This window comes from Carcharhinus amblyrhynchos, unplaced genomic scaffold (assembly GCF_965287045.1).
Source record: "Carcharhinus amblyrhynchos unplaced genomic scaffold, sCarAmb.v2.hapA scaffold_443, whole genome shotgun sequence".
NCBI classification, from domain to species: Eukaryota; Metazoa; Chordata; class Chondrichthyes; order Carcharhiniformes; family Carcharhinidae; genus Carcharhinus; species Carcharhinus amblyrhynchos.
The window spans coordinates 113,893-121,972 of record NW_027650183.1 but is presented as its reverse complement, the minus strand read 5'-3'; positions in this window follow the sequence as shown (position 1 = coordinate 121,972).

The following is an 8,080-nucleotide window of genomic DNA, read 5'->3' as shown; positions in this document are numbered from 1 at the left end:
CAAATGTGACACCACTGTTTAAAAAAGGAGGTAGACAAAAGGTGGAGGCAGTTAGTTTAACCTCTGCATTAGGAAAAATGCTTGAATCTATTATCAAGGAAGAAATAGCGAGACATTTGGATATAAATTGTCCCATTGGGAAGATGCAGCATAGGTTCATGAAGGGCAGGTCACGTTTGACTAACTTGGTGGAATTCTTTGAGAACATTACATATGCAGTAGACAATGGGGAACCTGTGGATATGTTGTACCTGGATTTCCACAAGGCATTTGACAAGATGCCGCACCAAACTCTGCTACATAAGATAAAGGTACACAATGTTACAGGTAATGTATTAGCATGGATAGACAATTGGTTAACTAACAGAAAGCAAAGAGTGGGGATAAATGGGTGTTTTTCTGGTTGGTGATCAGTGACTAGTGGTGTGCCTCAGGGAAAGGTGTTGGGACTAAAATTGTTTATGGTTTACATAGATAATTTGGAGCTGGGGACCAAGTGTAGTGTGTCAAAATTCGCAGGTACACTAAGATGGGTGGCAGAGCAATGTGTGCAGGGGACACTGAAAGTCTGCAAAGGGATATAGATAGACTAAGTGAGTGGGCAAGGGTCTGGCAGATGGAGAACAATGTTGGTAAATGTGAGGTCATCCATTTTGGTAGGAATAACAGCAAAATGGACTATTATTTAAATGGTAAAAAATTGCACCATACTGCTGGGTGTCTTGTGAATGAATCACAAAATGTTGGTTTGCAGGTACAGCAAGTAATTAAGAAGGCAAATGGAATTTTGTCCTTTACTGCTGGAGGGATGGAGTTCAAAAACAGGGAGGTTATGGTACAACTGTATAAGGTGCTGGTGAGGCCACACCTGGAGTACTGTGTACAGTTTCGGTCTCCTTACTTGTGAAAGGATATATTAGCACTGGAGATTCACTAGATTGATTCTGGAGTTGAGAGGGTTGACTTATGAGGAGAGACTGAGTAGACTGGGGCTATAATCATTGGAATTCAGAAGAATGAGGGGAGATCTCATAGAAACATGTAAGATTAAGAAGGGAATAGATAAAGTAGAAGCAGGGAAGTTGCTTCCACTAGGGGGCATGGCTCTAAGTAAGGGGAGCAGATGTAGAACTGAGTTGAGGAGGAACTTCTTCACCCAAAGGGTTGTGAATCTGTGGAATTCCCTGCCCAGTGAAGCAGTTGAGGCTACCTTATTGAATGTTTTTAAGGCAAGGATAGATAATTTTTTGAACAGTAAAGGAATTAAGGGTTATGGTGAGCGGGTGGGTAAGTGGAGCTGAGGCCACAAAAAGATCAGCCATGATCTTATCGAATGGCGGAGCAGGCTCGAGGGGCTAGATGGCCTATTCCTGCTCCTAGTTCTTATATTCTTACGTCAGATGGAGTATGTGTGAATAACTGTCAACCTATCCACTTTGGTATAAAACAGCAGAAAGAAATAATATTTCTTAAACAGTGAGAGATTGGGAAGTGTTGATGTCCAAAGAGACCTGGGTGCCCTTGTTCATAAGTTGCTGAAGCAATTAAGAAGGAAATGCTATGTTGGCTTTCATTGCAAAGGATATGACAGAAGTGAAGATGTCTTGCTGATGTTGTGTAGAACCTTGGTGAGTCCACATTTGGGGTATTGCATGCACTTTTGGTCTCCTAAGTTGGAATACATTTGCCATAGAAGGAGTGCAACAGAAATCTACCAGGTTAATCGCGGGGAAGGCGAGTTTGTTTTCTGAGGAGAGTTTAGAGAAACTGGATCCATACTCTACAGTTTTGTTGTTTTCCAGTGTGTAGCACACGCTCCCCCAGTGTTATCGAGTGTGTAACCCACTCCCCCCCCGAGTGTTATCGAGTGTGTAACACAGTCTCCCCCCCAGCGTTATCCAGTGTGTAACACACCCTCCCTCCAGTGTTATCCAGTATGTAATATACTCTCCCACCAATGTTATACAGTGTGTAACACACTCTCCTCCAGTGTTATCCAGTGTGTAACACACTCTTCCCCCGAGTGTTATCCAGTGTGTAACACACCCTCCCTCCAGTGTTATTTAGTATGTAACACACTCTCCCTCCAGTGTTATCCAGTGTGTAACACATTCTTCCCCTGAGTGTTATCCAGTGTGTAACACACTCTCCTCCAGTGTTATCCAGTGTGTAACACACTCTCCTCCAGTGTTATCCAGTGTGTAACACACTCTTCCCCCGAGCGTTATCCAGTGTATAACACACTCTCCTCCAGTGTTATCCAGTGTGTAACATACTCTTCCCCCGAGCGTTATCCAGTGTGTAACACACCCTCCCTCCAGTGTTATCCAGTGTGTAACATACTCTCCTCCAGTGTTATCCAGTGTGTAACACACTCTCCTCCAGTGTTATCCAGTGTGTAACACACTCTCCTCCAGTGTTATCCAGTGTGTAACACACTCTTCCCCCGAGTGTTATCCAATGTGTAACACACTCTTCCCCCGAGCGTTATCCAGTGTATAACACACTCTCCTCCAGTGTTATCCAGTGTGTAACACACCCTCCCTCCAGTGTTATCCAGTGTGTAACACACTCTCCTCCAGTGTTATCCAGTGTGTAACATACTCTTCCCCCGAGTGTTATCCAGTGTGTAACACACCCTCCCTCCAGTGTTATTCAGTATGTAACACACTCTCCCTCCAGTGTTATCCAGTGTGTAACACACTCTTCCCCCGAGTGTTATCCAGTGTGTAACACACTCTCCTCCAGTGTTATCCAGTGTGTAACACACTCTTCCCCCGAGTGTTATCCGGTGTGTAACACACACTCCTCCAGTGTTATCCAGTGTGTAACACACTCTTCCCCCGAGTGTTATCCAGTGTGTAACACACTCTCCTCCAGTGTTATCCAGTGTGTAACACACTCTTCCCCCGAGTGTTATCCGGTGTGTAACACACACTCCTCCAGTGTTATCCAGTGTGTAACACACTCTTCCCCCGAGTGTTATCCAGTGTGTAACACACTCTCCTCCAGTGTTATCCAGTGTGTAACACACTCTTCCCCCGAGTGTTATCCAGTGTGTAACACACACTCCTCCAGTGTTATCCAGTGTGTAACACACCCTCCCTCCAGTGTTATTCAGTATGTAACACACTGTCCTCCAGTGTTATCCAGTGTGTAACACACTCTTCCCCCGAATGTTATCCAGTGTGTAACACACTCTCCCACCAACGTTATCCAGTATGTAATATACTCTCCCCCCATGTTATCCAGTGTGTAACACACTCTTCCCCCGAGTGTTATCCAGTGTGTAACACACCCTCCATTCAGTATTATCCAGTATGTAATATACTCTCCCCCCATGTTATTCAGTGTGTAACACACTCTCCCACCAATGTTATCCAGTGTATAACACAATCTCTCCCCAGTGGTATCCAGTGTGTAACACACTCTCCCCCAAGTGTTATCCAGTGATTAACCCACTCTTCCCCCAGTGTTATCCAGTGTATAACACACTCTCCTCCAGTGTTATTAAGTAAGTAACACACTCTCCCCCCAGTGTTATCCAGTGTGTAACACACTCTCCCCCGCGGTGTTATCCAGTGTATAACACAGTCTCCCCCCAGTGTTATCCAGTGTATGACACACTCTCCCTCCAGTGTTATCCAGTGTATGACACACTCTCCTCCCAGTGTTATCCAATATATAACACACTCACCCCCAGTGTTATCCAGTGTGTAACACACTCTCCCCCCAGTGTTATCCAGTGATTAACTCACTCTCCCCCCCACAAAGTGTTATCCAGTATGTAACACACACTCCCCCCAATGTTATCCAGTGTGTAACACAAGCTCCCCCCAGTGTTATCCAGTATGTAAAATACTCTCCCCCAGTGTTATCCAGTATGTAACAAATGCTCCCCCCAGTGTTATCCAGTGTGTAACACACGCTCCCCCCAGTGTTATCCAGTATGTAATACACTCTCCTCCCAGTGTTATCCGCTGTGTAACACATTTTTCCCCCAGTGTTATCCAGTGTGTAACACACCTTTCCCCCCAGTATTATCCAGTGTGTAACACACACCCCTCCCATTGTTATCCAGTATGTAACACACTCAGTGTGGTCCAGTGTGTGTAAGATTTGATTTTTTTATTGTCAAATGTATTAACATGTGACAATAAAACGCGGCACGGTGGTGCAGTGGTTAGCACTGCTGCCCCTCAGCACCAAGGACCTGGGTTCAATTCCCGACTTGGGTCATTGTCTGTGCAGAGTCTGCATGTTCTCCCCGTGTCTGCATGGGTTTCCTCCAGATGCTCCGGTTTCCTCTCACAGTCCGAAAGTCGTGCAGGTCAGGTGGATTGGCCATGCTCAATTCTCCCTCAGTGGGACAGGCGCCGGAGTGTGGCATCTAGGAAATTTTCTCTGTGACTTCATTGCCGTGGGAATGTAAACCAGCTTGTGACACTAATAAATAAACTTCGACTTTTTTGGGCAGCACAGTGGTTAACGCTGCTGCTTCACAGCTCCAGGGACCTGGATTTGATTCCCGGCTTGGGTCACTGTCTGCATGGAGTTTGTACATTCTCCTTGTGTCTGTGTGGGTTTCCTCCGGGTGCTCCAGTTTCCTCCCACAGTCTAAAGATGTGCGGGTTAGGTTGATTGGCCTTGCTAAATTGATGCATAGGTGAGAGAATTAGTAGGTAAAATATGTTCGGACACGGGGGTAGGGCCTGGGTGGGATTGTGCTCAGTGTAGACTCGATGGGCCAAATGGCCTCTTTCTGTACTGTAGGGTTTCTATGATAACATACAGTGAAAAGTATTATTTTTTTGTGCACTATACAGACAAAAACAACCATTCACTGAGAAGGAAACAAGAGAGTGCAAAATGTAGTGTTATAGTCATAGCTAGGGTGTAGAGAAAGATCAACTTATTGCAAGGTAAGTCTATTTAAAAGTCTGGCAGCAGCAGGAAAGAAGCTGTTATTGAGTCAGTTGGTACATGACCTCAGACCTTTGTATCTTTTTCCCGAAGGAAGAAGGTGGAAGAGAGAATGTTCGAGGTCCCTGGCATCCTTAATTACGCTGGCTGCTTTTCTGAGGTAGCGGGAAGTATAGACAGAGTCAATGGTTGGGAGGCTGGTTTGCGTGGTGGATTAGGCTACATTCACAATCTTTTATAGTTCCTTGCGGTCTTGGGCAGAGCAGGAGCCAGACCAAGCTGTAATACAACCAGAAAGAATGCTTTCCATGGTGCATCTGTAAAAGTTGGTAAGAGTCATAGCTGACATGTCAAGTTTCCTTAGTCTCCTGAGAAAGTAGAGGCGTTGGTGAGCTTTCTTAACGATAGTGTTGGCATGGGGAGACCAGGACAAGTTGTTGGTGATCTGGACAGCTAAAAACTTGAAGCTCTCGACATTTTATTCTTCGTCCCCAGAGCGTAAAACACTCTTCCCCCCACTGTAATCCCATGTCTAACGCACTCTCCCCCCCAGTGTTATCCAGTGTGTAACACACTCTCCTCCAGTGTTATACAGTACGTAACACACCCCCCCAAGTGTTATCCAGTGTATAATACACTCTCCCCCCCGTGTTATCCAGTGTATAATACACTCTCCCCCCAGTATTATCCAGTGTATAACACACTCTCCCCCCAGTGTTATTCAGTGTATAACACACTGCCCCCAGTGTTATCCAGTGTATAACACACTGCCCCCAGTGTTAACCAGTGTGTAACACACTCTCCCCCCAGTGTTATCCAGTGTGTAACACACTCTCCCCCCAGTGTTATCCAGTGTATAACACACTCTCCCCCCAGTGTTATTCAGTGTATAACACACTCTCCCCCCAGTGTTATCCAGTGTATAACACACTGCCCCCAGTGTTATCCAGTGTATAACACACTCTCCCCCCAGTGTTATCCAGTGTATAACACACTCTCCCCCCAGTGTTATCCAGTGTATAACACACTGCCCCCAGTGTTATCCAGTGTATAATACACTCCCCCAAGTATTATCCAGTGTATAACACACTCTCCCCCCAGTGTTATTCAGTGTATAACACACTGCCCCCAGTGTTATCCAGTGTATAACACACTGCCCCCAGTGTTAACCAGTGTATAACACACTCTCCCCCCAGTGTTATCCAGTGTATAACACACTGCCCCCAGTGTTAACCAGTGTGTAACACACTCTCCCCCCAGTGTTATCCAGTGTATAACACACTCTCCCCCCAGTGTTATTCAGTGTATAACACACTCTCCCCCCAGTGTTATCCAGTGTATAACACACTGCCCCCAGTGTTATCCAGTGTATAACACACTCTCCCCCCAGTGTTATCCAGTGTATAACACACTCTCCCCCCAGTGTTATCCAATGTATAACACACTCTTCCCCCCAATGTTATCCAGTGTATAACGCACTCTCCCCCCAGTGTTATCCAGTGTATAACACACTGCCCCCAGTGTTATCCAGTGTATAACACACTCTCCCCCCAGTGTTATCCAGTGTATAACACACTCTCCCCCCAGTGTTATCCAATGTATAACACACTCTTCCCCCCAATGTTATCCAGTGTATAACGCACTCTCCCCCCAGTGTTATCCAGTGTATAACACACTGCCCCCAGTGTTATCCAGTGTATAACACACTCTCCCCTCAGTGTGTTATCCAGTGTGTAACACACTCTCTTCCAGTGTTATGCAGTATGTAACACACTTCTCCCCCACCCCCCCCCCCAGTGTTATCCAGTGTGTAACACACTCTCCCCCCAGTGTTATCCAGTGTGTAACACACTCTCCCCCCAGTGTTATCCAGTGTATAACACACTCTCCCCCCAGTGTTATCCAGTGTGTAACACACTCTCCTCCCAGTGTTATCCAGTGTATAACACACTCTCCCCCCGGTGTTATCCAGTGTATAACACACTCTCCCCCCGGTGTTATTCAGTGTATAACACACTCTCCCCCCAGTGTTATTCAGTGTATAACACACTCTCCCCCCAGTGTTATCCAGTGTATAACACACTCTCCCCCCGGTGTTATTCAGTGTATAACACACTCTCCCCGCAGTGTTATTCAGTGTATAACACACTCTCCCCCCAGTGTTATCCAGTGTATAACACACTCTCCCCCCAGTGTTATCCAGTGTATAACACACTCTCCCCCCAGTGTTATTCAGTGTATAACACACTGCCCCCAGTGTTATCCAGTGTATAACACACTCTCCCCCCAGTGTTATCCAGTGTATAACACACTCTCCCCCCAGTGTTATCCAGTGTATAACACACTGCCCCCAGTGTTATCCAGTGTATAACACACTGCCCCCAGTGTTATCCAGTGTATAACACACTCTCCCACCAGTGTTATCCAGTGTGTAACACACTCTCTTCCAGTGTTATGCAGTATGTAACGCACTCCCCCCCCCCCCCCCAGTGTTATCCAGTGTACAACACACTATCCCCCCAGTGTTATTCAGTGTATAACATACTGCCCCCAGTGTTATCCAGTGTGTACCCCACACTCTTCCAGTGTTATCCAGTATGTAACACACTCCCCCCCCCCCCAGTGTTATCCAGTTTGTAACACACTCTCCCCCCAGTGTTATTCAGTGTATAACACACTCTCCCCCCAGTGTTATCCAGTGTATAACACACTCTCCCCCCAGTGTTATTCAGTGTATAACACACTGCCCCCAGTGTTATCCAGTGTATAACACACTCTCCCCCCAGTGTTATCCAGTGTATAACACACTCTCCCCCCAATGTTATCCAGTGTATAACACACTCTCCCACCAGTGTTATCCAGTGTGTAACACACTCTCTTCCAGTGTTATGCAGTATGTAACGCACTCCCCCCCCCCCCCCAGTGTTATCCAGTGTGCAACACACTCTCCCCCCAGTGTTATCCAGTGTATAACACACTCTCCCCCCAGTGTTATTCAGTGTATAACATACTGCCCCCAGTGTTATCCAGTGTGTACCACACTCTCTTCCAGTGTTATGCAGTATGTAACACACTTTCCCCCCTCCGTGTTATCCAGTGTATAACACACTCTCCCCCGAGTGTTATCCAGTGTGTAACACACTCTCCCCCCAGTGTT